General features: G+C 39.5%; 1 pseudogene; it reads left to right on the forward strand.

Annotated features, from left to right (window-relative positions):
* The first annotated feature begins 804 nt into the window (after positions 1 to 804).
* On the forward strand, positions 805 to 5,541 carry LOC125367291 (annotated as a pseudogene).
* Positions 5,542 to 7,369: the final 1,828 nt, after the last annotated feature.

The following is a 7,369-nucleotide window of genomic DNA, read 5'->3' on the forward strand; positions in this document are numbered from 1 at the left end:
GTTGACACCTATCCTGTCTGAGGGTGATAGATATTAAATGTGTGTGCAAAAGAGCAGAGGAATGGGGAGTGAAAGTATATGGGTGGAAAATGACAGCATAGTATTCAATGTACCAATGTAAAAATGGACTTTGGAAGTTGGAATGGGTTTGGTTGGTATAGATAGGAGTTATAGACAGAAATAATGACAGAGACCAAAGGCATTGTATGAGTGCATTGAAAAACTACTGAAAACAATTAAAATATTTTGAAACCAAACAAATGGCTTTCCACCTAATTATACTGGTTACTTAATATACTTCATGATAGAGATTGTGATAGATGTTAACATTCTCATTCATGGACTGTCCAAATTTGATTTTTTTAGCTTAGCTTTGGGCCTTTTAATCATGCCCTGAGTGACCATAACAAGTTTCCTGGTCTGTATCAGATGGCCCCAAAGGACACATCAATAGCCACTGCCATGGTCTCCTTACTGCTTCACTTCAGCTGGAACTGGGTAGGACTGTGCACCTTAAAAGACGATAATGGTTTGTGGATTCTCCCTGAATTGAAAAGAGAGATGACCAAGAACAGAGTTTGTATAGCCTTTGAGCTAGTGATTACAACCTATGGTGTATCATATGCACTCAAAGTCATGTCCCTTTATAAGCAGATTAATAAATCTTCAGCAAATGTCCTCATCATGTATGGTGATGATGATGCCCTTGTAGATTTAATGAGGTGCATTGAGCACATATTAATAAAAGGCATAGTGTGTATCCTGAACTCACAGTGGGATTTAACTATCAGAAAGAAATATTTCATGCTAGGGTCATCCCATGTACCTCTCAGTTTCTCACACCATCACCCAGATCTTTCTGGATTCACAGATTTTGTCAAGGCAGTAAACCCTTGCAGATACCCAGAAGACTTTTTCCTTGCTTGGCTGTGGTTGCTCTTTTTTAATTGCTCTGATTCTGGGTCGGACTGTATAATGTGGGAGAACTGTCTTCATGAGGCCTCCTTGGATTGGTTGCCTGGGCACACTTTTGACATGTCCATGTCTGCAGACAGTTACAACATATACAACGCTGTGTATGCGGTGGCCCAGGCTCTTCATGAGATGATTCTTCATCAAACAGAAACACAAACAATGAGAAATAGGAAGGGGACAGTGCCTAACCATGCACAGGTAAGGGCCTTATTGTTGGATGGCACAGAACATATGCAAAGTCACTCCCTAAAGGGGTTTCTCACTGTATGAAATGCTATATTTCAAGTATATTTATAAAATTGAAGTAATTATAAACAAATAATTATCTGTGATGTGTTCTACACAAGTGCTCATATGATCTTAAGCAACAGCAAACCAATAACAAGAAAGAAATGTATTCCATGTTTTTATAAACTCTTAGTTACAGATAACTTCACCATGCTCATAGCTAATGTTCTGAAAACTGTTAATTCATCTTTCTCCTTTTAGTTTCTTAGGAAGTCGCAAAGGATGTTATGCTGAGCAGAATTATCCATATTTTTCCTAAGTGATCTAGAATAATTCTACGTTTTGTTTTGAATTTTTTGCAAGCTCAAATGGTATACAATCAGAAAAATAGTGGCTGTGGCAAACTGCAGGTAGGGAGCTTAGAATTGTTTCATTCATGACTATATGTAGAATTAGTACTCTTAAAAATAAGCCTCCAAACTCTTTTCTCAGTGACCAGGACTCAGAAATATTATTTTTTATTGTCCATGGATTTTGTTCTCTGATGTTTCATTATATGTCTGTTGTATTTTTGAAATCTGAATCAGATTTAAAGGCAATGAGGAGCTTTTCTTATTTCAAGTTTTCTGTCTTAGCTCTGTAATAGACTTCACCATAAGATGATGAATCTCTTTTAGCTGCATTCTTTCCTGAAGAACATCCAATTTCACAATCCTGCTGGAGATGAAGTGAGTTTGGATAAGAAAAAAAAATTGGAGGCAGAATATGACATTGTAAATATTTGGAATTTTCCAGAAGGTCTTCAACTTGAGGCACAAGTAGGAATGTTTTCTCCATATGCTCAACATGGTCAACAACTGTCTTTATCTGAAGATATGATACAGTGGGCCATAGGAACTACAGAGGTTGGTTTGATCCAAACATAATGATTTATATGTGTGTGTGTGTGTGTGTGTGTGTGTGCAAGTGCAAAATTCAACATTAAAATGTTTATCTGGCGTGGTGCCAGCAAGATCCTCCTTTAATCCTAATTACTGAGATGGCTGAGATGTAAATATCATGGTTTGGAGGCAGACTACACAAGAGTCCTTAAGACACTTATCTCCTATGAACCAGTAATAATGCTGGAAGTGGAGCTCTAATTCAAGTTGTGAAGCACTTGCCTTAAGCAATTAATATTATATACAGTACTAAGTCCCTTAGTTCAGGCCTTAGGTCTGGCACATGTATTTATATCCTATGTATCACGCATTTAATTATTTCCAACTTAAAAAAATTTATTGAGTGACTCTTGAATAGAAAAGGAACATAATAATTTAATAAGGCCAAGTGTTGGTGCTCATATCTGTCATCCTAGCTGCTCAGGATGCTAATGTCCTCTGATCTAAGATTACAGGTCAGGGTAAATCTTAACAAGCCAGAAAGGTTTGTGAGACTCTAATCTCAGTTAACCAACAAAATCTGGAAATGGAGCCGTGACTCAAGTGGTCGAGTGCTAATCTTGAGTAAGAAGAGCTCAACAACAGTGCCCAGTCCTTGCCTTAAAGCCCAAGGATCAACACGAAAAATTAAGTGTGTTTCAAAATGTTGATTTAGAATGTCTTAAAATACAAATTACATTTAAGCAGGTTTCTAACATGGTGACAAAGTACCTGATGAATCACTTTATGGGGTTGAAAGGTTGATTTTGTTCCCTTTTATGGAGGTTTCATTCAATGGTTAGTTTTCCAGCTTCTTAAGAATCTCTGGTTAGAGATATCATCGAAGGGGGTGTGTGCAAAGGAGATTCTCATCTCATTGCTGCTGGAAAATGAAGAGATAGATACGATGGACCTGGAGTTCACATAACCTTATAAAAGGGAGGTCTGTGATTTAGTTTCCAGCATACTTTTAAAGGTTCAAATTCTTCCTCTTTTCTCTTTACAATGCCACAGGTGAGACAACATATAATGACATTAATTCAAGGTAGTTCCATAGGGAAAGCAACTAGGACTTAACATCTTCACCATTAATTTCCACCTTTTAAAGATCTCTCATTTCTCAATAGAAACTATGGGATCTAAAATGTGTAACAGCTTTCAATTAATCAAATTTACTTACTTGCATGGGAATATTGGGTTGAATAATCTAAATTTTTAAAATTCTGAAGGTCTTAGAGTGTTAGTTAAAAAACTGACCAGTTACAAAACCATTTGGTATAAACCAACTATACACTCATTGGGGGAGAGGGAAAAGGGAGAGGGAGGAGGGGAAATGAGGGAGAAGGTATCAAGTTGAACAATAAATGTACTCATTGCTTTACCTGTAACCCCTCTGTACTACACTTTGACAATTAAGAAAATAAAACTGACCAGTTACTGAAAAATATCTGATTTCCCTCAGACGCCTCACTCTGTCTGCAGTGAGAGCTGTGGTCCTGGATATAGGAAATCTCCTCAGGAGGGGGAGGCTGTCTGTTGCTTTGATTGTACCCCTTGCCCAGAGAATGAGATTGCTAATGGTACAGGTAAGCCCATGACTTCTGAAGAAATTCTTTATCTCTCCCTAGATTTTCACAATCCAACAAAGTCAATGCAAAACTTGTGTATTAGGATTACAGAGCCCATATTCCTTCTCTCTGTTAATTTAAGGGTGACAATTGATGGCATTGCTAATTGAAATACCACAGGTCACAACTTTGAATTAATTATTTTATTAATATTTTGTAGTCTCCTACAGGCAAACTTATCTACAAGAAATCACTTCTGGCACTAATCATTAAGTTTAAAACTATAAAACAAAATTATGCACATCATATACAGGAAAGTGTTCACCTTAGGAGATAAATTTTGTCCACACAAGAAACTGTGATTTTGTACACCTTTATTTTGTAGTGCATAGAACTGTTCCTGCAATAGAGAAAGTGTTCAAAAAGATGGAATCAGTTTAAGAAGTGAGACTGAGTGTGGCTTAAGAGAATGAAAGAGTGTTTTCTCTGTTTCCATTGCTTCATAGATGAGTAGGAGTACAAGGATGTGCCACAGGGATTAAGAGTGTCAGAAGAAGACATATAGGAAAGTTTATGTTGTCAAATTTACAAATTTCTATAAGATTACAAAACTGTGCACAGTGCTAACTGCTAAAAAGTATGACAAAAAGCGTTAGAAAAAGGTTGTTAGGACATTAGCCTGCCAAAATTGGCACATTATGCATACATGTGGTAACCACAGAAGGAAGAAAAATGTAGAAAATATAGCTTACATAAAGAAAAATATGGAGAGGAGAGAAGGTTCTGATGTAGAAAAGAAAAAAAAAGTACATTTATGATAGAAAATGTTAACGTCTTTGAATTACATCTAAGTGAACAATTTCCTAATTTATTTGAAAAAAATGAGTGGAACTCAACAAGAACTAATGATAGACCAAACTTCTCACCAGATACAGAGCAGTGTGTGAAGTGCTCAGATCAGCATTTTGCCAACACACAGAGAAACCAGTGCCTCCTAAGAGCTGCAACCTTCCTGGCTTATGGAGAGCCCTTGGGGATGGCCTTGGCCTGCATGGCTCTTGGTTTATCTACACTCACGGCAGGTGTCCTTGGAGTCTTTGTGAAACATCACAATACCCCCATTGTCAAGGCTAATAACCAGGCTCTCAGCTACATCCTGCTTGTCTCCCTCATCTTCTGCTTCCTCTGTCCCTTGCTCTTTATTGGCCATCCCAACACAGTCACCTGCATTCTACAGCAAACCACATTTGGAGTTACATTTACTGTAGCTGTTTCTTCTGTCTTGGCCAAAACTGTAACTGTAGTTCTGGCCTTCAAGGTCACTACTCCAGGGAGAATGATGAGGTGGCTGCTGGTGTCAGGGGCTCCTAACTTCATCATTCCCATCTGCACCCTGATCCAGGTGACCCTCTGTGGACTCTGGCTGGGAACCTCTCCTCCCTTCATTGACACAGATGCACAGTCTGAACATGGCCACCTCACTATCCTGTGTAACAAGGGCTCCCTCACTGCTTTCTACTGTGTCTTGGGATACCTGGGCTCCCTGGCCATGGTCAGCTTCACTGTGGCTTTCCTGGCCAGGAACCTTCCTGACACCTTCAATGAAGCCAAGTTCCTGACCTTCAGCATGCTGGTATTCTGCAGTGTGTGGCTCAGCTTCCTGCCTGTCTACCACAGTGCCAAGGGGAAGGTCATGGTGGCTGTGGAGGTTCTCCATCTTGGCCTCCAGTTCAGGGCTCCTGGGCTGCATCTTTGCCCCCAAGTGCTACATCATCTTGGTAAGGCCAGATAGAAACTGTGTGCACAGCTTCAGGGATAAAACCCATATCAGAAGAAATAAATCTTCTTAATATGAAAATTACATGTTTAAGGAGACATATAGAAGGTGCAAGTAAATCCGCTATGCTTTTTTCCCATCAGATAGCAGTTTATATTGGTGGATTCACTTGATTGAATAAGTGAAACTCTTTTCTCTCTAATGTTCTCATAGCTAGGTAAATTTGAATATTACTGGTATATTTTTTGGTTCTTTCTATTCACTCTGCAGCTCTCCCATCATCTTCAGTAGCATATTTTCACTGTTGACTTATGTTATGAATTTCTTTCTTAATTACTTGCTTAAAATTTCTTCTTTGGTGCCAGTCCTGCAGCTTGAACTTAAAGTCTGGGTACCATTCCTGACTTTCTTTGCTCAAAGCTGGTGCTTTACCAATTTAACCCAGAATCACTTTTGACCCCTTGTTAGTTAGCTGGAGATAAGTTTCTCTTGGGCTTTCCTGTCCAGAAAAAACGTGGTTAGTAGCTCTATCCTTTTCTGAAAATTCCATTCCCTACTTTTTTTCTTTTTTTTTTTCTTTTTTTTTTTTTTTGGCTAGTCCTGGGGCTTGGACTCAGGGCCTGAGCACTGTCCCTGGCTTCTTTTTGCTCAAGGCTAGCACTCTACCGCTTGAGCCACAGCGCCACTTCTGGCCATTTTCTGTATATGTGGTGCTGGGGAATTGAACCCAGGGCCTCATGTATATAAGGCAAGCACTCTTGCCACTAGGCCATATCCCCAGCCCACATTCCCTACTTTTTCTTTCTTATGGATAGTTTGTCACCGGTCTCAGCTCTGAGCCACTGCCTCAACCGTAGCTCAAAACAGTGACCACCATCCCATGCCTTCTTCTTCCAGAATACGATGCCCTGTACATCAGGGTTCTAAAGAACATCACAAGAGTAATGGACTTTAGTGGTTGCCCAAGTCAAACACACACACACACACACACACACTCACACACACACACACACACACACACACACACAACTACCATGCTGAAAAGCACTGTCCATTGAGACCAAAGCATACTCACTTTCTAGCCTGCTCCTCAGTTATGACATCCAAACCAGAATTGAGAATTTCTTGGGTTCTAGATGGATCCATTAGGGCTTTCCACTTCCTGAACTCTTTAGGATTTCTAGTCTTAAGGACAGATCTGCATTACTTTGACTCCAACAAAGCTTGGATTTTCCTTATAATCTCAGTAAGCTGTATAGAGTGCCAGGAAAAAAATTCCTTACACCAGAGTTGGTCCATTTGAAGGTAATGTTTCATGACATCCAGATCCTTCCTAAATATGTATGACTAGAGACTCTCACTCTGTTCTCAGCCAATTTTGTTCTGTGTAGATTTAGGTTAGGGAAATCCCTTCGAGATAGTATCTGGTGTCCTCTTCATGAATAAGTCTTTTTTTGGCTCATTCCACAAATAAGTGAGGCTGGATCAAGAGAATATTGTGCTTGTAAAGAAGCTAGAAGAAGAGAAAAGATCTTAAGAGGCATAGCACCTTCCACACGTCCAGACTAAGATTGCACTTCTATTTTTCATTACCCATGGTTCTGGAATTATCTAATAGAGGTGCTTCTCTTGGACTTCCCTAAACCCTCCACCCCAACTGCAGGTAAGCGTCTCATGATAGGAGAATTGACATTCACTCTTTGAATAGATGGTTCAGTATATTCTGGGTGTGAACTAATTTGTTATGGGTTGACAGGAAACATGGTTTGAACATTTTGAAGAATTTAGCAACCCAGGCAATTTGAAGTCTAGATCTAGAGCATCTTGAAAAAGGCCCACCTGTATCCAGATCACAAGGCCAGTATTCGTGGCTCTGTGACCATCTCACAGCATCAGGTGTG

This window comes from Perognathus longimembris, chromosome 18 (assembly GCF_023159225.1).
Source record: "Perognathus longimembris pacificus isolate PPM17 chromosome 18, ASM2315922v1, whole genome shotgun sequence".
Taxonomy (NCBI): domain Eukaryota; kingdom Metazoa; phylum Chordata; class Mammalia; order Rodentia; family Heteromyidae; genus Perognathus; species Perognathus longimembris.